Source organism: Mustela lutreola, chromosome 8, assembly GCF_030435805.1.
Source record: "Mustela lutreola isolate mMusLut2 chromosome 8, mMusLut2.pri, whole genome shotgun sequence".
Lineage (NCBI taxonomy): Eukaryota > Metazoa > Chordata > Mammalia > Carnivora > Mustelidae > Mustela > Mustela lutreola.
The window spans coordinates 103,873,336-103,897,217 of NC_081297.1; the positions used below are offsets into that span (position 1 = coordinate 103,873,336).

Here is a 23,882-nt window from a genome sequence, read left to right on the forward strand (position 1 = left end):
TTTTGTTACACAAGTTACCCCAAAATAACATAAAATTCAGTTAAAAACAGGCCCTCTCGGAAGCAGTGACATCCCAGTGGCAAGAGCACACCTGGTTCCCAGATCTTGGTTTCTAATACAGTTCTCTATGAAAAGAAACCAGGGGTCCTTGGAGAAAAGACTGATTCAAGGACTGGGGCAAAGAATATATAAGATCAGCCTAGAGTATCTTGTAGTACCAAAAAGTAAGAAAGTGCTTAAACAAACTCAGAATGATGGGAATATGTCAAAGGGACATAGGAGCCAACTGAAAGAAGTTCCAGTGGTAAAAGGTGGAAAATTTTGAGCGAGAAAATAAGTGTAATGTAGTATTGGATCATAACCCAAAGTATAAAATAAATACCCATGGCTCCATATGGTATAAATAAGTTGTTGAAGAAATAAATGGTGAAGAGACAAATTTCTTGTGCAAAAGAACTCCAAATAATTGATGTTGATAGTCCATCTTCAGCAAGGTAGAGTGGAACCTCACTCTTCGAGTGTGGGCTCTGTGCATGGTGACTTCCTTTTAAAGAGTACACTAATGAAAGGAGATTAGGAGGAGTAACTTCACAGTGGAGAAATCTGGTAAACACTACCTTAGCCAGGTCAGTAGTGATAAGTCATACTGGTAGTTTGTTCCAAAAGATGTGCTGTAATGAAAATGACACTTTACCTCCTTGATCTTCCTCCCCAAAACCCATGACTCCAGTCTAATCATGAGAAAAACACCAGAGAAATCGCAGTAGAGGGACATTCTACAAATTACTTGACCAGTATTCCTTGAAACTATCAAGGTCATCAAAAACAAGGAAAATCTGAGAAACCGTAGCTATAAGGAGCCTAAGGGGGAATAACTAAATGTAATATGGTATCCTGAATAAGATCCTGCAAGGAAAAAAAGCATATTATGTGAAAATTAAGGGAATTCGAATAAAATATGGATTTTAGTTAATAATTATATATCTATATTAGTTTATTAATTGTAGCAAATGTACCATACTAAACCAACATGTTATTAACGTGTAACACCAGCTGTGGAGTCAATCTAGGGATTCTGTACTATCCTCTCATTTTATCTCCAAATCTGAAACTGTTATAAAAATAAAGTTTATTTAAAAAAAAACAAAACAAAACCAAGTTCCTTAAGTACGTTTTTAAACCCAGAAATCATGTTCTTAACAACAACTTACACCAGGTTTTTGCTTATATTCCACTCTTAAAAACATATTACTCCTGGAGCAACCCAAGTTTTTGAAAGTCTAGTAAAAGAACAGTTTGCTTAAGGGTATTGCATAATTTATTTTTATAAACAGACCCAGCATTTATTATGTTGTATTTAATGCCAGCTTTTGGCATACTCACAAGTAGTAGAAAATTGTATTTATTGATCTTAAGTTCTTTTTAGTATCATTTTAAATTTTTTATCTTTAAATCAAAATTTTTATTAAAAAATATTGACCATACCTTTGAATGTATAATTTGTTATTTGAAAGCTCTTTCTTATTCTTTGATATAATCTTATGACATTTTTTGTTAAAGATTTATTTGTTTGAGAGAGAGTGTGCCCACAGGTTTGCAGGAGGTGGGGATTGTGGGCCAGAGGTGGAGAGAGAGGGAGAGAATCTCAGGCAGATTCCCTGCTGAGTGTGGAGCCCTACCTCACAGCCCTGAGATAATGACCTGAGCTGAAAGCAAGAGTCTGTCACCTAAGCAACTGAACTGCCCAGGAGTCTAAATCTTACCATATTTTTAATTAATTTTTTATTTGAGTGTAGTTAATATACAATGTTACATTAGTTTAATCTTAACACATTTTTAATAATTTAAAGACTACTGGGGGTGCCTGGGTGGCTCTGTCGGTTAAGCATCTGCCTCTGCCCAGGGTCCTGGGATCGAGTCCCGTATCAGGCTTCCTGCTCAGTGGAGAGCCTGCTTCCCCTCTCTCCCTCTGCCTGCCACTCCTCCTGCTTGTGCTCTCTATCCCTCTGTCAAATAAATAAACAAAATCCTCTTAAAAAAAAATAAATAAAATAAAGAGTAGTGGTTTTAAATGATAAATTATTTCTCTGTTTTTCAGAATAAATTTGCCTTAGACACTTGAGTGGTGATTTGATTATCTTTTTATTACTAAAGCAGGTGTCACTGGGGCCATATATTAGGAAAATAGCATTTATTGCCTCCAACCCACCTATTTTCCTGTTAGGGGGGTGGGAATGGGGAATCGTGTACTGGATATTTTTCCCTACTAACATACTTAGTTTTGACAAAATAGACATATAAATTTGTAGCATTTTAATTAAAAACTGAAAATGTACATGCTAATAGACCCAATCTTAAACAGTTGCAACCGTGTCAACAAGAGGAACACAGCCTTATTTTGTTAGCTTTACTTTTGGTTTATTTGTAGATAGAAGAAGAAAAGGAGGAGCCCTTTTGTCCTTTGAATTTTTAAGCAGATTTTTTGAGTTAGCTAGTGTAAAGAGAGAAAATATTTGAAAAACCTAACTAATATTAATAGCTAAACTGTTTCAGTAGCCTGTGATATTCCAGACCCCTGCTTTCTACTTACATAATCGTATTCCTCTTTTAGCAGAAGTATCTACCAAATAACAATACCAAAGAAATACCAAATATTAGACCAAAGATATTGGTATTGGAATTGCATATGGCAGGTAATTCAGACGTTATGCAAAGAACATACTAATTTGTTAGGCATCTTTTGATGTTAAAAATTACAAGAGCTTAGGGAAAGATTCAGGATCAGAAATCCAACATAAATAGTAGTCTCAACCCTAGAAGTCTATTCACCTTTACCTATGTCTATGCCAAGACTGTAGAACTTAAAGGAGTGATGTAGCTTGGTGAATGAAAATAATATGGCTTGGATAATGATTTTGTGGTAATCAAGTTGCCCAGTTAGACTCTTCAGGTATCACCTCTGCTGTAACTGCCGTCCTAATGACAGTCTTTGAATCTGTGTAGTAGGAGAAGGAGGACATCTGGTGCCACCCAAGTCTTGTGAGGATAGTTGCTCATTTTGACAGCCATGGGATGACATTGCTTCTGAGAGAAATTTTGTGGTACTATATGTTAAATTTTAAAGCATTTTTCATGAAATAACTGTCAGGGTTCAGACCAATCTAAGTAATAAATTTTGAGCTGCATTTAAAAAAATAATCTTAAGAAGTAACTATTAAGTAACATGTTAATTAGTTAAAATGTAAGATTATTTGGTTGTAGTTCTTTTTTTTTTTAAGATTTTATTTATTTATTTGGCAGAGACAGAATGAGAGAGGGAACACAAGCAGGGGGAGAGGGGAAGGGAGAAGCAGACTTCCTGCTGAGCGGGGAACCTGATGTGGGGCTCGATCCTAGGACCCTGGGATCATTACCTGGGCCAAAGGCAGACACTTAATGACTGAGCCATCCAGCTGCCCCTTGGTTGTAGTTTTTTTTTTTTTTTTTTTAAGATTTTATTATTTATTTGACAGAGATCACAAGTAGGCAGAGAGACAGGCAAAGAGAGAGTGGGAAGCAGGCTCCCTGCTAAGCAGAGTGCCCAATGCAGTGCTTGATTCCAAGATCTTGGAATCAAGCACTGCATTGGGCACTCTGCTTAGCAGGGAGCCTGCTTCCTGTCTCTGCTGAGCAGAGAGCCTGATACGGGGCTCAATCCCAGGACCCTGGGATCATGACCTGAACCAAAGGCAGAGGCTTTAACCCACTGAGCCACCACGCAGGCACCCCTTGGTTGTAGTTTTATTGCTGTGTTTTATGTTGAAGAAATTCAGGATGAAATTTATTAGTAAGTATGTTGTAATTGTGAAACATTAGCCATTGTTCAGTACCTATGTATTCATTCATCTGAAGCTTACTGAGCATATAGTATGTGTCTGGCACTGTCTAGATACTGGGGAGATAGCAGTGAAGAAAACAAAGTCTTTGCCTTCCTGTGCAGTTTACATTTTGTGCTGTCTGTGGAGGAGAGAAGCAGGGAATCCAACAATAAGTCAATATGTAGCATGCTAGTTGGAAATAAGTCATTTGAGAATAATATAGCAGTGTAAGAAAAAGAAAAGGAAAAAAGGGAGTACTGTTTTGATATAGGGGTTTACGTATTTCATATAATGTGCTCAGGAAAGTTCTCTCATAAGTTGATCTGAGTAAAGATCTGAACTAAGTGAGGGAGCAAGGATATCATATGGAAGAAGACGGTTTTTGACAGGACAACAGTTGCAAAGTCCCTGAAGTAGGTGCCTGCATTTTGTCTTCAGAAACAGCCAGGGGGCCCATGTGGCTGGAATAGATGTGGAGGGGGAGAGTTAGTATGTGAAATCTGTAATGGGAGCCGGAAGGGCAAGGAACAGTACTAAAATATTTGGGATCTTGTAGTCCAGGCCATTAAAAAGTCCTTCAATTTTGGGCGCCTGGGTGGTTCAGTGGGTTGGGCCTCTCTGCCTTTGGCTCTGATCATAGTCTCGGGGTCCGGAGATCGAGTCCCGCATTGGGCTCTCTGCTCAGCACAGAGCCTGCCTCCCACTCTTTCTTTCTCTGCCTGCCTCTGCCTCTATCTGTCTCTGTCAAACAGATAAATAAGATCTTTAAAAAAAAAAAAAAAGTTCTTTAATTTTTGACTTTTAGGGGAATTGAAGGAAACCTGCAAAATTTTGTCTGGAAAAGTTGTGAACAACTTTGAAATGGGCAGAAAACGATAAGCAGGTTTTTATCTTGCTCATCCATTGGGTTTATCTCTGTCTCATTTTCTTTGAACTACTATACAATTCTGTAATTTGCAGAAAACTGCTAAAGAAGTACATAATTCTCAGGGCGCCTGGGTGGCTCAGTGGGTTAAGCCGCTGCCTTCGGCTCAGGTCATGATCTCAGGGTCCTGGGATCAAGTCCCGCATCGGGCTCTCTGCTCAGCAGGGAGCCTGCTTCCTCCTCTCTCTCTCTGCCTGCCTCTCTGCCTACTTGTAATCTCTCTGTCAAATAAATAAATAAAATCTTTAAAAAAAAAAAAAAGAAGTACATAATTCTCTTTCATAGGAGTGCAAATTAAAATTGTGTCTAGCAGAATACAATTGATTATTGCCCTGTAAAATAGACCCATTTTATATCAGTTTGTAGATTTAGACCAGAATTCCCTGTTCTTTGTGTGTTTGTAGTTCTTGGAATTTTTCTTTGAACCAGTTGTAACATTTTAATGACTCTCTTATTAATTAATGAAAAATAATATCTTGGATATATTATTTTACTTTATGTATGAGTCATGATTTTTTAACCATTGAAGAAAATTTCAGTAACGCTTTTTGATAGAATTAATCTGGTTGCTCTGTTGAGAAAGGACTGGACCAGGACAAGAGCAGAGGCAGAGATTAATTAGAAACCTATTTCAAAAATTCAAATGGTGGTAACTTAAACCAGAGAATCAGTGGTAGGGAGGGTAAGCAGTGTTTGAAATTGGGATATATTGAAGATAGATTGAAAAGGATTAATAGGTTGGAAAGTGAGAGAGTGTCAAGGATGACTATAAGATTTGGGGTTATTAATCATAATAAAATTCAATAAAGTTAAAGAGATTTTTTAATCCTAAAAGTTCATAAAAAATCTTTTTCCCTTTTAATTATTTTTAGGTTGGTAATTTTTATTTTCTATTTTTAGGTATTTTAATTGGTTTGAGTAAGAAATGTAAAAGCTGGTGACCATGGCTCTTTTCTCATAAGATGTTTTCTCCAGTGGCTAGAGGGCAATACATAATTACTGTATTTAAAACATCAGTAGCAGCTTGTATCAGTCAGGGTTCTGGCAGGAAACAGGACTCTGACAAGTATAATAGAAAAGAATTCAGTGATGGGCTTATTTGCAAAGTGTAGGCACATTAAAGGAAACCAGCAAGAAAGATGAGCAGGCTAGTTAGCAATAGCAGGAAGCTGTTACCACTTCTAGATCTGAGAGGGACAGGGAAGCAGATGAGTACCTGAACCGGCAAGAACCATACTTACAGGAGGGGGTTGCCTGATAGGAGCCATAAGAAAAGCTATGGGTGGAATGGAGTCATAGCCAGCCTGGTCTGTTGGCATTCCATGCAGGTCAGGCTTTCAGGGAACAGAGCAGAGTGGCTCTGGAGGGTCAAATGGAAAATGGCCAGAATTGCAAATAACTTTTAAATTCTGCCATTAAAAACAAGTAAGCCAACAAACAAACTCATGTGCCTGGGCTTTAAAAAGAAGAGAAAAAAATTACTTTTTTAGTAGTAGAAGTTATGTAAACTCCGTTGGATAGGTTTTGATGACATTAAACAGGATTATTATGGCTAAAAATCAACCGTAAAAATTGGTTAAGGCTTACAAGGTGTTTTTTTGTTGTTGTTGTTGTTTAAGATTTTATTTTTAAAAATAATGTCTGCACTCATTATGGGGCAAGAGTCGCACGCTCCACTGACTTAGCCAGCCAGGGCTGCCCAAAAAGTTTTTTTTTAAATTGAGGTAAAATTGGCATGGAATCTATTAGTTTCAGGTATACAACATAATTTGATATTTTATACACCACAAAGTTATGATAGGAGTCTGTTTTCCATCTGTTAACATGTTATTGTGGTGTATCATATTGCTTGATTTGCAAATTTTAACATTTTTGCATCCTTGGAATAAATCCCACTTGATCATGGTGCACGATCCTTTTAATATTTTTGAGTTCGGTCTGCTAATATTTTGTTGAGAATTTTCGCATCAATGTTCATTATGGATATTGGCCTGTAACTTCCTTTTTTGTGGTAATTTTGGTTTTAGTACATCATAATACTGTCCTTGTAAATGAGTTTGGAAGCATTCCCTCCTCCTCAGCTTTTTGGAAGAGTTTGAAAATGATATGTATTAATGTCATCTTTGAATGTTTGGTAGAATTTACCACTGAAGTCTGGCCCCGTACCTTTGTTCATTGGGAGGTTTTCCATTACTTATTCAGTCTTCTTACTAGTAATTGGTCCATTTAGATTTTCTGTTTCTTTTTGACTTAGTCTTGGTAGTTGTGTTTCTAAAATTACCCATTTTTTCTTTGTCCAGTTTGTTGGATTATAATTGTTCATTCAGTAGTTTCTTACGATCCTTTGTATTTCTGTGGTGTCAGTTGTAACTTTTCTTTCATTTCTAATTTTATTTGAGCCTTTTTCTTGGTGAGTCTAGGTTAAAGTTTTTTTTATATTTTCAAAGAACTAAATCTTAGTTTCATTGATTTTGTTTTCTTTTTCTGTTGTATTTTTTAGTCTCTCATTTATTTCTGCTCTGGTCTTTATTATTTCCTTCCTTCTATTAACTTTGAGCTTTGTTCTTTTTTTTCCCCCAAGTTCCTTTAGGTATGAAATTAGATTGATAGTTCTTCTGTTTCTTGAAGTAGGCTTGTATCATTGTGAACTTCCCTGTTAGAACTGCTTTTGCTGCATCTCACAGATTTTGGATGGTTGAATTTCCATTTTCATTTATTTCAAGGTATTTTTAAAATTTTCTCTTCAATATCTTCATTGACCTTTGGTGGCTCAATGGCATGTTGTTTAATTGTCACACATTTGTGATTTTTCCAATTTCTTCTTTTTTTTTTTTTTAAAGATTTTATTTATTTATTTGAGAGAGATCACAAACAGGCAGAGAGAGTGGAGGAAGCAGGCTCCCTGCTGAGCAGAGAGCCCGATGTGGGGCTGGATCCCAGGACTCCCGAGTTCATGACCTGAGCCGAAGGCAGCAGCTTAACCCGCTGAGCCACCCAGGCGCCCCTTTCCAATTTCTTCTTAACTGATTTCTAGTTTCATACCATTGTGGTTGAAAAAGAGGCTTATTATTTCAATCCTGTTAACTTATTTTTATTTTTATTTTTATTTATTTTTTTATTAAAAAAATTTTTTTTAATTTATTTACTTGACAGAAAGAGATCACAAGTAGGCAGAGACACAGGCAGAGAGGAGGCAGAGAGGAGGAAGCAGGCCCCCTGCCGAGCAGAGAGCCCGATGTGGGGCTCGATCCCAGGACCCTGAGATCATGACCTGAGCCGAAGGCAGAGGATCAGCCCACTGAGCCACCCAGGCGCCCCTGTTAACTTTTTTTAAAAAGATTTTTATTTATTTATTTGATAGAGAGTGCCCAAGCTGGGGGGGAGGGGCAGAAGGAGAGGGCGAAGCAGACTCCCTGCTCAGCAGGGACATCCCTCCCACCACTGTTGTGTCTCTCCCCCACGACTCTGAGATCATGATCTGAATGAAGTCAGACAGTTAACCCACTGAGCCACCCAGGTTCCCCTCAGTCATCTTAAATTTGTTAAGATTTGTTTTGTGGCCCAAGATATGATTTATCCTGGAGAATGTTCCTTGTGCACTTGAGAAGAATGTGTGTTCTGCTGCTTTTGGGTAGAATGTTCTCTGTATGTATCTATTAAGTCCATCTGGTCTAATGTGTCATTTAAATAAATGTTTCCTTTATTTTCTGTCTGGATGATCTATCCATTGATACAAGTGGGATATAAAATCCTCTGATATTACTGTATTGCTGTTATTTCTGTCTTTAGGCCTATTATAGTTTCTCTCTATATTTAGGTGATCCTATGCTGGTGCACAAATATTCACAAATGTTATATTTTCTTGTTGGATTGATCCCTTTATTATTATGTAATACCCTTGTCTTTTATTACATGTTTTGTTTTAAGGTCTGGTTTGTCTGATCAAAGTATGGCTACACCAGCTGCCTTTTCATTTTCATGTGCATGGAATGTCTTTTCCCATGCCTTCACTTTCAATTTTTATGTCTTTAGATTTGAAGTGAGTCTTTTGTAGGCAACATATAGATGAGTCTTTTAAAAAAAAAAAAAAAAAGGTCTATTCAGCCATTCTTTGCCTTATGATTGGAGAAGTTAGTTTACTTACATTTAAAATAATTGTTGGTAGATATGTATTTATTGCCATTTTATTAATTGTTTTCTGGCTGTTTTTGCAGTTCTTCTCTCATCCTTTCTTCTTCTCTTGCTCTCTTCCCTTGTGTTTTGATGCCTTTCTTTAGTGTTGTGTTTAGACTTTTTTTTTTCAGTGTCTTTTGTGACTCTATTACAGTTTTTTGATGTCATTTTAAAAAATATTTTATTTGTTTATTTGATAGAGAGCTAGAGAGAGAGTACAAGTAAGCAGAGCAGCAGGGAGGGGGGAAAGAGAGAAGCAGGCTCTCCACTGAGCAGGGAGCCGGATGCGGGGCTTGATCCCAGGACCCTGGAATCATGACCCGAGCCAAAGACAGCCGCTTAACCAGCTGAGCCACCTGGGCGCCCCTGATGTTCTATTTTATATCTTTTTATTTTGTTGGATGCCTTAACAAATTATCATAATTCTAATTAATTTTACTACTTTTGTCTTCTGACCTTCATTCTAGCTTATAAGTGGTTAATCTACCAACTTTACTATATTTTCACCTTTACCAATGAGAGTTTTAGTTTGTGTTTTCTTATTAGTTATTCTTCTTTTATTCTTTTCAGTTTAAATAAGTCGCATTAACATTTCTTATAAGGTCCGTTTAGCTTTTGCCTGTCTGGAAAACCTGTTATCTCTTCTTGAATTCTGAATGATAACCTTGCTAGGTAGAATATTCTTTGTTGGAAGTTTCTTCCTTGCAGTGCTTTGGATATATCATGCCACTTTCTTCTGGCCTTTAGATTTTCTGCTGAAAATTCAGTCTTATGAGGGTTCCCTTTGTATGTAACAAGGGTTCCCTCTTACTGCTTTTAAGATTCCTTATCTTTAACTTTTGACATTTTGGTTATAATATGTGTTGGGGTGGATTGCTTTGGGCTCATCTTATTTAGAACTCTTAGTGCCTCCTATACATGGATGTTTGTTTCTGTCTCTGGGCTAGGGAAGCTTTCAGCTGTTCCTTCTTCAGATGAGTTTTCTGCCCCTTTTTCTTTCTTCTCCTTCTGGGACATTTATAATATGAGTGTTGGCTTGCTTGATTTTGCTTTACTAGTCTCCTCACTTTTAATTGATTGACAGATGCTCTGTTTGGATGAGTTTCACTACTCTGTCTTACAGGTTACTGATCCTTTCTTCTATTTCATCTAGTCTGCTGGTGAACCCTTCTTAGTGTGTTTTTCAGTTCAGCATATATTTCATCTTGGTGACTTAATGTGTGGTACTTTCTTATATTTTCTGCCTCTTTGTTGAAGTTCTCACTGTGCTCATTCATTCTTCTTCTGATTGGTGAGTTTCTTTATGACCATTACTTTGAACTCTTTATCGGGTAAATTATCTTACTTATCTCTGTTTCATTAAGGTCTTTCCTGGGGCTTTATCTCGTTCTTTCATTTGGAACATATTCCTTTGTCTCCTCATTTTGCTTGTCCTTCTGCATTTGTTTCTATGTAGTAGGTAAATGACCTATCTCTCCTAGTCTTGAAGGAGTGTCCTTGTGTAGATGATGAACCTAGATGAACCTATTGTTCAACCTTGCTCTAGCTCTTGGTTGTTTCTCAAACCTTTGTGATTGTCTGAGTAGGCTGATTTATTCTCAACAGGTCCTAGTTGATGAGGATGTGCCAAGACCTGCCAGTGTTCCAGAGGGAATGATCTCAATCAGTACCTGGTTTCAGGCCAGTTGGAAGCCAGATCCTCAGGCTTTTAAAGTATGCAAATATATACAATACTGAGGGACTGTAGTCATAAACCCTGCTGACTTCCAGACCAGCAGTTCTGGAGGTATCCCCCGGGCCACAGTTGAAAAATCAGGGCTTCAGAGGAGTCTGTAAGCTCATTTCTGGGAAGTACCAGTGATCTGTGTTGCAGCCCAGGGAGGGCGCACAGATGGTGCCTCCCTGCTTACATTTCCTGAGAGAACCTCTGTAATAAGTGTGTGGCAGAGCTGAAGCCTGTACCTCTTGGTACCGAGGGTATGTTTCTGTTTGCTGTTTGTGTAGTGCCTTGGGTATAATAACCTGCCTAGAACTGTCTTTCTGACTTTTATAGTCCTGTGGAGCCCAGAAACACAAGCCCCTTTGGCTACTGAGGCCAGGTGGTCAAGGGGCATCCACTGTATGGACTGTGCTCACCCATGGGTTTTATGAGATGGCTAGAGAGTGCCAAGGGTAGAATAAGCCTGCAAGGAAAGAACTTTGGGGGTGGGGCATGCCCATGGCTTTGGCAAGGCTGTGTCTGCATGTGCCTGCCTGCCATGGAAAGGTAGAGGGAGAGTACAAAAATGGCACTTGCTGGTACCTCTCTGCCCAAAGACACTCCCAACTGGTTCTTGCTTCTCTAGCAGATAACTTTTTTAAGATTAGTAAATAAGTCTCCTTCACATATAATTCAGTTACCTCTCAAACTGCTGCTTTTGCACTGGATCCAAGGATAAATGAGTCCATACTCAAGTCCCTCAAAAGGAGTACCTCAGAACCTCACAGCTCTCCAGGTCCCCTGGACATAAACCCTTTTGGTTTGGGGACTTGTCTCTGGTGTAGGTCTCAAGGGTTGGGGTGCCTGAAGTGAGGCACAGACTTTTCATTCCCTGGGGAGAGGCTTCAGACTGTGAGATGACTTGCTGTGGGTAGTTGTGGGGTCGGGGTGAGGAGGTAGAATAGTTGGTGAGACCATGTCTATCCCTCACTTACCTAACCTGATGTAGCCCTTTTATCCCTTTTTGGGGGAGCTGTTCAAATGGCTAATTTTCAGTTCTTTCTTAGTGGGAATTTTTTATAGGTAGCTGTAGATTTGGTGTGTCCATGGGAGGAAGTAAGTTCAGGCTCTTCCTATGCCACCATCTGGGACAACTTTCTAAAAGTTTTTATATCATATTAAATGTTTCACTTTGGACTCACAAGGTTAAAAATGCCTTTCTTAGGGTGCCTTGGGTGCCTCAGTCAGTTAGGGTCTGACTTGATTTTCAGCTTAGGTCATGATCTCTGGGTTATGAGACTCAGCCCCATGTCAGGCTCTGCACTGAGCAGGGAGTCTGCTTGATATTCTCTCTGCCTCTTTTTCTGTCCCTCCTCCCTGCTCACATGCAAACGTTAAATCAATCTTTTAAAAAATGCCTTTCTCTTTTTTATGTGTTTTACTTAGAATTAATTGGAAATGATTTTTAAAACTTCATAGAACCATTACTTTATATTACTAAATATTAAAAAACCTTTTTGCTATATCTTTCTCTTTGTTTTTTTTAATGCTGCAGGTATTCGGATTTAGTTTAGTCCTTGGAAACTACTTCACTTGAAAGAAAGATCAAAGTCATCTCATCCCCTTCTTGACCAGTAGTGGAATCTATTGAACCTTGCTAGTGACTGGAAACGCAATTCTTTTTAGAAGATGAAGTCTGTTTTATTCTCACAGACTTCTGTGTTTTGGCCTGATTTCTGTTTCAGGAGTAAATGAAGTCTGTTACTCCATGAAACAGAAAGAAATTTGATGACAGCTGACTGTTTCTGCTCTGCTTATCCTTACTGCTAAATATTCTTTTCTTCAAACTAACTTTACGTGGTTTCTGTAGTCTTTCCAGTGAGACTGTTTCTTACCCCATCTCACCTTGAATCATTGTATTTCCTAGGCTTTTGTGATAGCACCCTCTTCGAGATTTTCTTTTGGGTTCTTGTACAGTGCCTGTCTAGTCTCTTTTGTGGACTTCCCTTCCTCTGCAGTTCCCTTAAATACTGGTATTTCTGAGTTTCTGTAGGTCTTACTTTTCTTTTCACTGGGTAGTCTCATCTTGGCTCATGCCTTGCATCCATAAGTTGATGATGTAGATTTCTATCTCTAGCTCGGATCTCTTTCCCACTTGGATATCCATAGGCATCACAATGTGTTCAAAACTGAGCTTACCTGTTTCTCTAAACCTTGTGTTCTCCCTGTGTTCCCCAGCCCAGGTCAGTGAATGTGTACATTCCTTGAGTCTTGCTTTCCTTCCCAGGTTAATCAGTCATCAAATGTTATTAATGCTCATGTTTGTATTTTGCTCTAATCCATCTTTCTCCATTTTCATTGTTCACTACCCTAATTCAGACCCTGCCCCCAACTGTTATTACTGCCACCTCCTCCAGACCTGTAACAACCATATGAGGTAGGTAGTGGTGGTGTTTTTAACTTGCCTATGAGGAAACATAAATTCAGAAAGGTTGAGTAAGAGTTCAGATTTCTGTTGCCCTAAAGCCCATGGTATTTTCATTCTGTCATCCTGCCTTGCTGGCATTATCAGAGATTGATACTGTCTTCTGCTGGAGGAATTTAGCATGCTTAAAGCAAAGCCTTTTATTTTAGATTTTGATATGGTATATTAAAATATGTTAAGACAGCAGAGCTGTTGTAGACCATTTATCAATTATGCGATAATTAAGATTTTGCCTTCACTGCATTCTGCCTTATTTAGCAGGGTTCTAGTTTGAGAATTCACATTTGCAGTTGGCATGTAGAGGCTTTGACAAGAATGTTACATGTACCTAATTATATGAGACTAATATTCTTTGTAGCTAACTGTTGAATTAATTAAGTTCACAGATTTCTTTTTTTAAAAGGAGTTAAAGTGATAGCTTTCAGCCAGTGCTGGTGAAAAAATATTGGGAAAGTGAGACAGAGTAAAACGTCTTAGAAATTCTGTTTTCTGTAGATATTTGTTTCTCCGCACTTGCCCTTAAAAAGGAAAGATTTCACCATTGCTTTAAAATTATATTTTATCGTAAATTGTGCTCAAAGGGAATAACCCCAGTGATCTGAGATGTACTTTTGAAGATAGCTCTTCAGGATTACCTTGACCTTGTGTAATTGATATCCTGAGTTTAAGATCAAGGTAAAAACTGATGTAAAACAAACCATGAAACCTTTAGGTAAAGAGTGCATATTGTCTTTGTTAATTAAAGTGGTAGATGGAGAAACTAAAAATTCTAAATTTGGCTTTTAGTAAAATTTTGGTTAATTTTTTCACTTCATTTGTCTATTTGAAGAATGAAGGAAATAGTTCCCAACTGTCCGTCCTGAAAGATTGTTCTTGAGACAAGTATCTACCAGGGCTCAAAAGAACATTGGTTTTAGACACTCTGAAATCCTGTCACTTCATTGTAACTATCTTCTAGCATCTGGGAAGGAGCAAGGAAAGGATTTTTAACACAGGTCCCTTAGTGTCATTTGTAATGAGTTGAATGTTTTTATTGACTGTATGCTGTACTTCATTGATTCTAAGACTTTTTCCAATTTTATTAGTAGAAATTTAGGTGTATCTTAAAATCAGTGTCATGTCATAGTTCAGTTGGCAACTTCTTTTCTTAGTGGTGTATAAAATATCAGCCTTAAACTCAGTTGTGTCTTAGCTTTGATGAAAAACAGTGTGTATCTCCATTGGTATTGACAATAATAACAAAATACTAACAATAATAAATAATTGTTACTGTGGCCTCCATACCTAAGGATCTTTTCTGGTCGCCTCTATTTTCTTAAACATAGCTAGGACTAGAAAGTAAGCAAAAAAGGCTTCTAACAGTTAAAATTGTTGTAATAAAGCCCTTGAAGTAAATACCATGCATTTTAACATAAAATGTTCTTTTGTCTCTGAGTGCAGGGCTATATTTTGCACCTATTCTTAATAGGCTTAGTTATCTGATTATAGAGTCCTCAAGGACTTAGAAGGTAAAAAAAAATGCACATACATGTTTACTTGACTGTTCTAGGACCTGCTGTACTACCAACTGAGAATGAGGGTGACTATAAACAAAGAATTAAAAAACTTTTTAAAAAAATGACACAAACCTGGAACTGGCCATACAGTGCTAGTTTAGTAGGGACAGATAGCCTGATACAGGTTAATCAGCCTCATTACAGCTTGGAAGAAATTCTATCAAAATGCAGTCTGTTTGATTCCACTGGCACTTCCTCCTTTAAGGGACAAAATATATTTGATTTTGTCATTTTAGAGTGGGAAACATTTGTTATTGATTTAGTTTCCCCTCTTATTGTTTAATGGACTTCTAGAACATATTTTGCCCTGAGGGTATCAGAATAATAACTTTCGTGATACCTTTCAGATGTCTGAAATAGGATTTGTTTATGTAACCCCAGTGGTCTCTAGATCCTGATCTTGAGCTAAGTAAGGGTTGGGCATAGGTTGTAGGAAGGTGCTGGAGAAGTCAAAGATAGAGGAGAATACTTAAAGAGCACATCATAGTACTGAAGAATGTTTCTGGAAGCCCTCAGTGGCCAATTGTATACCAGATGTCCAACTGTATTGTTATTATTAATTTTTTTTAAGATTTTATTTGTTTAACTGATCTCTGTACCCAGTGTGGGGCTGGAACTCACAACCCTTAGATCAAGAGTCACATCTTCCACCAACTGAGCTGGCCAGTCACCCCCAACTGCATTATTTATGTTTGAAATAAACTCAAGCCATAAATCTCCACAAATTCTTAGTATTACAGAGCCTTTCAGGACATTCCTCTAAGACGTGTGAATTCTGAGCATAACTCTGCTGGCTGTGAACACCTTTAGCCTCAGAGTGGATGTTAAGTTCTGTGTGTTGGCAGTTTTCCAGCATTTACTAATTAGGTTATGCCTACTTAAATACTCCTGGCAGTTTCCCTTGGCCACTGCATTCTTCACACTCTGCCCTAACCTGTTTTGTATGCAGTCTGCCTTTGGGCTCTGCTTTGACATTTATAGCTTTTCTTTCAAAAGAAGTTTTTAATGAAGTATTGATTTGTATATTCTTTAGTTAATAGTTGTTGATTATAAAAGCAATTCACTGTAGAAAATGTAAAGAGAAAAATTTGCTTTTCATCCTGCCACCAGTGAACAAATGTTAATATTTTAGTGTATTCTGGTCTAGTCTTTTTTTTTCTGGGTTTAGGTGTTGTGTGTAGGGGTGGGAGAGAGAAAAATAAGTGTGAATGTTATTTTTTAAAATGAGAAGCCTCTTATATTTGCTACTGGGCACAGAGAGTAATTTTTAACATGAGCTTTTTTTTTTTCCCCCCAGTACAATTTTAGAATCACAGAAAAGTTGGAAAGATAGTACAGAAATTCCCACATGCCCTTTACCTGGCCTTCCCTAATGTTAATCTTATGTAACTAAGAAATTAACACTGGCACAATGCTATGAACTACAGACTTTATTTGGACTATCCTACTTTATCCACTCATGTCCTTTTTCTGTTCCAGAATCCAATCCAGGGTACCATATTGCATTTTAAAAGAACAGGTTTTTGTTTTGTTTTGTTTTTTTCCTTTTTTCCTCCTTAACTTTATACCATGAACATTTTTTTTCGTCATTAGGTGTTCTTTAAACAATGCTTATTAATGACCCCATAGAAGCTCATCAAATGGGTAGGTGTAAATATTATTGTAAATATTTCTAGTTAGCTTTGTGTGTTGGGTGGCATCTTGTGAAGTTGAAGAGTGTTAGAAAACACACACACACCAGCCATTTTTTTTAAGTGGCGTACTTGAATCAGGTGATTTTAATGTTAGATTATAACAATAATTTTGAATGCATTACCCTAAAATAAGAAAATAATCAGGCTTATTTTCCTTTGAGAACATGTTTAAGAGCATCTTAGGTTGAATTAAATGCAGAAACTGATGAGCTATTCATGAAGCAGTTCGTTTTCAGGGTTATTTAGAGTTGCTTGGCATTTGCCTGACCTAGGCAGATTGTGTACATTTTATATACACAAATCAGTATTTAGCTTTTTAATGTGAGTCTAGTACTAGCATGGTACCCACCTGTGTTTGGAAATACAGATTTATGATATATTCTACCTATACATTTAAATATTCAGTTTTGAAAATTACCACTTTATTTCCTTTTCTGATATCCTTCATTAATGTTTATTTAGTTCTAGGTTAAGCATATAAAAGACAAAGTGAAGATACCTAGAGATTTCCTTGCATGGCTTGTATTATTTTGTAGATGTTTACAGCTTGATTGATACTGAATAAGTTTCATATGTAATATGAAGTTTGAAGTTAGAGTGGCTTGCCTTTAGTGTTTTGTTGTTTACAGAATTAAGCCAGATGCTTTTAAAGAACTATTTGGTGTACACTACTAATAAGCAAAATACTGTAAAATTCATACTTGGGTTTTACCTCTTACTGTTGCTCTGTTCAGTGAAACCTCATAGGTTGGATATTTATTATGGTAGAGTTCAGTCTGGGATAGTGGATTACTCTCTATTAGGAATAGATGTATAAACATCTAGAGGTTTAATGTATAAACTAGAGGTTTATTATGTATAAACTAGAGGTTTAATATGAGGGTAAGTAATCATTTGTTAATTTGACACAGTTGTATGAATTAATATGTGGAAATGACTGAGTTGAAGAATATGAACTTGGAATTCTGATACACAGTACTTAGAGAAAATTGAATGCACTATATCTGTAAGATGACATATATTTATTCCAATTTTCAGAGTTAGTGATAAATATTTTCTGGAGAATGCCTTATACTTTCTTATTGCTATCTTAAAATTACATGTCGTTTTTCTCTAGTGGATTTTTAGTGGAGAGAGCTCTGTGACCTGTTACATAGAATGTTATCACTTTGATGTTACTGGAGGATGGTATTTGATTTCCTTGTACATATTTTTATGTGACAGCGTAAAGTACTAAACTGAGAGTTTCTCTGAGAGTTCCCAAGGTTAATGATACTTTTTCCTACGATTGAAGGTGCTCGGATTGTTGCCATTGGTACTGATTACATTGTTGAGTTAGCTAAGGCAGAGTGACTCATCTGCTGGGTTTGTACATCTGTAGTTGTGTTTTTCTATCTTAGGTCAGAGATTATGGACAGACTTCATTGTATAAATTTCTTTTTATTTTTTTTTTAAGATTTTATTCATTCATTTGAAAGAGAGCAACACAGGGAGAGAGGAAACACAGCAGGGGGAGTGGGAGGGGGAGAAGCAGGCTTCCTGCTGAGCAGGGAGTCCGAGGTAGAGCTTAATTCCAGGACCCTGGGATCATGACCTGAGCTGAAGGCAGACAATTAACTGAGCCACCCCATTGTATAATTTTCATCACCGGTGTTTCTGGGTATAAGTATATTCCAAGGTTATACTCCAGGATTGAATAATGACCAGTATAATTAAAGGCAAATGGTCTTTTATATAATATTTCACTTTAATTTCTCTTGTTTTATTTTTATCAAGCCATTTTAGTATCATTTTCTGAGTATTTGCTAAGTACACACTTAAAATTGTTGATAGGTAGATAAATGGTTAAGGTATAGCTATAAATTCTTTCATTTCATTCTTAAAAGTTAAAGTGTATGATTCAAAATGACTTTTTCCAGGCCACCTGGGTGGCTCAGTGGGTTAAGCCTCTGCCTTCGACTCAGGTCATGATCTCGGGGTCCTGGGATTGAGCCCCGCATCGGGCTCTCTGCTTAGCAAGGAGCCTGCTTCCCCCACTCTCTCTACCTGCCTCTCTGCCTACTTGTGATCTCTGTCAAATAAATAAATAATTTTTTTAAAAAAGGAAAATTATTAAATAAAAAAGAAAAGGACTTTTTCCAATTCAATGTGAAATATGAGATTAAAGTGGGTAACTTTTTAGGTCTCAAAGGAGTATCTATAGCAAGTCTAGGTGCTGTTGGGAGAATGCTTATGTTTATAGATGGATACTGTGATTGATAGGTTAGACTTTGGGTGTCATAGACAGTAAAACATCAATATTGTATTCTTTGGAATTAGAAATTCTCCTTGTACGGACTCTAGATTTTCTGCTTATAGGATAGTATTTTGGTAAGATATTAGTGGCATCTTTACGATTATAAGTGAGAACGTGAACTATGGAAGTGCAAACTGACCCTTCATGAAATGGCATGAGCCTGCCTTTCTACATATCTCTTAATATTTTCCCATGCATACCCTACATCTCAGCTGTAAAGAATTATTTGCTGCGTCTCGAGCAGGCCATGTCCTTTTATGCTTCCATGCTTTTGCCTGCACTCTTCTTGATCTGGATTGCCCTAGCCTTAGCAAACTCCCTTCAGTCTTTTAGGACTCGACTTAGAGGTTACCTTTCTCAGGAGGCCTCCTGTCAATTGTCTTTGCTTCTGCTGTGAGCAGTTTTGATGGCACTTGTGTATGGGTTTGTAACTCAATCACGTTTTCATTTTCTTGTCTGCCTCTTTCACCAAATAATAAGCTCCTTGAAATCAGGGAGTATGTCTGTATCTTATTTCTAGCATTTAACTCAGTGTCTGGCAAAGAGAATTGGTGCTCAGAAAATAATTTGTTGAATGTTTCAGTATGAAGATGGCAAAAATGAATGAACTCAATTTTTTATTTTTTATTCTCTCCTTAATATTGATAATTGTTTATAAATTATTATTACCTACTAAGTAATTTTTTGCAAGCTTCAGTCAAACAACTATATCTGAAATAAGAAAATGTTACTTTGTTAATATTTTAGATTTATCCACAGGAAAATGAATTGTTACCAGTTTAAATATACATAGGTATGTGCTTAATTTTCCTTGATCATGCTGGTTTTACTTATCTCTTACAGAGAAAACAGAAATGAGAGGAATCTGGTTTAAATTACAGTACCAGGAATTTAGATTAAAGAGTTTCCAAAAAACAAAGTACCAGATATTGAATGAAGTGTGTAAGTAATGTAATTGATTTTTTGAAGAATTTAAGAAGGAGGGTGGTGTGGTTAGATGGCTATGGATTGCAAACTAGTTCACCAACTACTAGTAAATAACCAACCCTAGTAAAATAAAAAACCTAAAGGGAGAAAAATCTCCGTATATGGACTTAAGAATATGCAGATACAACCATATTCATGGATAGATGCTTAAAAAATAGTTGAGTACTTGTGTGTGTGTGTGTGTGTGTGAGATTATGGTACTTCAGTTTTCAGCTAACAAGGAAACTTATGTTGCAGGTGTCCTTACTTTTCATAGAATGGCTCTGGTTTTGGTGACTAGCGGAAATATACTGAGAAATCTCTCCACTTAGCTTGTTTTTGTTTGTTTCTTAGCTCTTCGTCAGAGTAATATAAAGAATAAAAAGTCCTTAGCAGTGTTAAGAATAATCAGGAAACCTATATGTCCCAATAACTAGGCAGACCATTGACATAAAGAACAAGTTTTTTGAATGTCATTCTCTTGATTGTTTTAATGTAATTAAATGTGGCAGTTAGCTGTGCCCCGATTTTAGAGTTATATTGCTATGCTTCTAACTATAGATATTCTGTCCTGGCTGCATTTGAACAGAACTACTGTAGTATAAGCCAAATTCACCCTCAGTGCTAGTGAACTGCAAGAGCAAATATACCTTCCTAAGCACCAAATTTATAATCACACTCATGAATAGAGTTCAGTGTTCTCTTTGCTTGTCATTCTGTAAGAATCATATTGGAATAATTTAAGGCAGCTTTACTAAATTTATTAATATAATTCTTGTTATGAGGATAGTGATTAAGTTTTAGGCTTCTATGCTTATAGTGGAAAAGGCTCCTTTGTAATACAAGACACAGGATTTTACCTGTAGCAGTGATATAATAATTCCTTGTCTTTTTAAACACTATATATTTTTCTTAGTGTTTTGATAGCTAGAATTTGTTTGGTTTTTCACAATAACTCTGTGAAATAGGTATTCTAATCTTATAATAAGATGAGGAAATTTAGGCACAGAATGGTTGACTGACTGCCATCTAAAACATCGTTTTAAAATAAATTATTGTTATTATTTCAGTGGCTAGCATTTACTAATTGCTTACTGTATACTAGGCACTGGTTTAAGCTTTTTATAAATAGTAATTAATAAGAGCTTAGGTTTTAGAGTCAGATTTGGATTTAATTTGGCTCTTCTTATTAGCTATTGACCTTGGAAAAGCTACCTAACTTCTTCAAGTCTTGGTTTCTTCATTTGGAACATAGAAATAATGATAGTACCTACTTCATAGAGTGGTTGTATAGATTGAGATAATCCAAGTGAATCTATGTCTAGTGTACAATGAAGACTTTAAAATCAGTTTGCTATAGAAAAATAAGGTGTTATAGATAATATTTAGTATAATTTTTAGCTTCTTGATAATTTTCCTGACAAAATCATTGTATTCTTCTTGAGTATGGAGTCATAGTTGATCTGATATACCTATTTTACAAAGTAACTTACATGTTACAACAAGATTATAGCTCCATATAGTGTCTATAGCTACCTCCTTCTTCTCACTACCTCCAAATCACCTTTTGGTTCTAAGTCTTTTGCTAGTGAGAAGAAATCAAAGACAGTTAACAAGTCATGGATAGTCTCTAAAGCAATCATGTTTCAGAGTCAAATGCAGGACACCTATTTAGGTTATGTTCATTCCAGGAGTGCTGTGGTATAGCAGTTTTTAGGAACTTAGAATGTGTTTTTGTATAGAAAGAAGCCCATAGGGGCGCCTGGGTGGCTTGTTAAGCTTCTGCCTTCCACTCAGATCATGATCCCAGGGTCCTAGGATTGCGCCCCACATCTGGCTCCCTGTTCAGTGGGAAGCCTGCTTCTCTGTCTCCCACTCCCTCTGCTTGTGTTCCGCCTCTTGCTGTGTCTTCTATCAAATAAATAAAATCTTAAAAAAAAAAAAGCCCATAAAGTCTTTTAATCCCTGACACAAGACTGACATGCTGAATATTTACATTGATAAACAGTAAAAGCAAGTAAAAACTTCACAATACTTGGCATTGCTGATAATCGAGGAAATAAAATGGTAAAAGTGAATATATATTGATACTCAAAAAGTATGGTGGAATAGGAAGCATTAGTAATCTATCTCCCTACCTAGGCAACAGTTGCGCTGGCAGAATCTTTTATAGCTGTTTTGGTACTTCCAAGTTATTGAAGTTATTGGAGACTTGCATGTACCAGCAGGCTTGGCTATAAATTGCGATTAATTTCAGTCAGCTTCGGCTCTCAGCACAGCTACCCATCTTTTCCTCCCAGCCCAGTGCAGCTTACACACAGCTTGTGAGAGCCAAGATAGGCAAAAAAGATCATCTTTTCCAAATGTCAGAGATCTATACTTGGGTCACTGATTGCTGCTTCTGATTACAGAAGTACATACAAAAGAAGTGGGCAACTACCTGGAGAACAGTATGGAAGTTCCTCAAAAAGTTGAAATTAGAGCTACCCTACCATCCAGCAATCACACTACTGGGTATTTACCCTAAAGGTACAGATGTAGTGATCCAAAGGGGCACGTGAACCTGAATGTTTTTAGCAGCAATGTCCACAATAGCCAAACTATGGAAAGAACCTAGATGTCCATCAAAACATGATGGACCACATCTTCTTTACCTGCATAGTATTCCATTATGTATGTGTATACAGCAAAATAAGTCAGTCAGAGAAAGACAATTATCAAATGATCTCTCTGATATGAGGAATTTGAGAGGCAAATTGGTAGGGAGTAGGGAAGAAAAAAATGAAACAAGATGTGATTGGGAGGGAGATAAACCATAAGGGACTTTTAATCTCGAGAAATAAACTAAGGGTTGCTGGTAGGTTGGGAGATAGGGATAGGGTGTCTGGGTTATGGACAGTGAGGAGAGTATTGCTATGGTGAGTGCTGTGAAATGTGTAAGCCTGATGATTCATAGACCTATATCCCTGGAGCAAATACATTATATGTTAATTTAAAAAAAAAAAGTGGGCAACCAACTTTGTTGTTGCAACCCCCATTGTTGCAAGCCCCTCCCCTCCAGCTAAAGTGACTTCTAGGATTTTAAGGACTAACACCTTCTTTTGCCCCATTCATTTTTCTCTTTTTTCCCTTTGGGAAACAGACATTAAAGACTACAATATTCAAAAACAACTGCATGTATAGGGAAAATTTGAAGGTGACCTCACATGTCCAGAAAAAGGCCCAGAAAAGATCTGAGAAGACAGGACCTTAAGTGCACATGTCAGATTGACTCTTGGCACAGAGCCAGCCTACAACAAATTAAAAATAAATAAATAATAAGAACAATCACAAGAAACAGCAAAAGGGAGGAGAAGGAGAGAATCTGGTTTCCAGAACTACCTATTTTTAGGTTAAAATGTTCCAGTTTTCAGCAAGAAAATCACAAGGCATACAAAGAAATAAGAAAGAATGGGCCATTTAAAGGAAAAAAATAAAATAGCAGAAATTGCCTCGGAAAAAGTCATGATGATAGTAATATTACAGAAAGATGAAAACCAGTGGTCTTAAAGATGCTTAGAGAATTAAAGGAAAATGTGGAAAACAAAAATACCAATAAAGAGAAAACAAAAAGAAATCAAATAGAAGTTCTGGAGCTGAAAAGTGTAATAACTAAAATGAAAAATTCAGTAGATTCAAAGGCATGTATGAGTAGGCCAAACAGAGTCAGCAGACATGAAGATGGGCCAATGGAAATCGTCAAGTCTGAAGAATGGAAAGAAAACGGATTGAAGAAAAATGAAGAGAGCCTGAGAGAGCTGTGGTACACAGTCAAGTGGAGCAACATACATATTATGGAAATGCTAGAAAGAGATGAGAGAAACAGGAGGAGAGAATATTTAAAGAAATAAGGGCTGAAAACTTCCCAAATATTATGAAAGACACAAATATAAATATCCAAGGAGCTCTTTGCACTCTAAATAAGATTAAATCAAAGAAACACACACCAAGATGCATAACAGTAAACTTCCTAAAGCCAAAGACAAGGAGTCTTTTCTTTTTAAGATTTTATTTATTTGAGAGAGAGAGAGAGAGAGGGACAGAGCATGATTCGGGCGTAGGGGCAGAGTGAGAGGGAGAAGGAGGCTCCCCGCTGAGTGGGGAGCCCAACATGGTGCTTGATCCCAGGACCCTGAGATCATGACCCAAGCTGAAGGCAAATGCTTAACTGACTGAGCCACCCTGGTGCACC

At 37.1% G+C, this 23,882-nt stretch overlaps 1 protein-coding gene across 3 annotated transcripts in view; it reads left to right on the forward strand.

Annotated features, from left to right (window-relative positions):
* FRS2 (fibroblast growth factor receptor substrate 2) overlaps positions 1 to 23,882 on the forward strand; it is a 116,949-nt gene that overhangs the window by 71,021 nt on the left and 22,046 nt on the right. For 2 of the 3 annotated variants that reach the window (XM_059186297.1, XM_059186296.1), the window contains one exon: positions 19,529 to 19,627. The exons of the other annotated variant lie outside the window; for it this stretch is intronic. The gene's annotated coding sequence lies outside the window, so the exon portion shown is untranslated. The remainder of the gene's footprint in view (positions 1 to 19,528; positions 19,628 to 23,882) is intronic. 3 annotated transcript variants of the gene reach the window in all.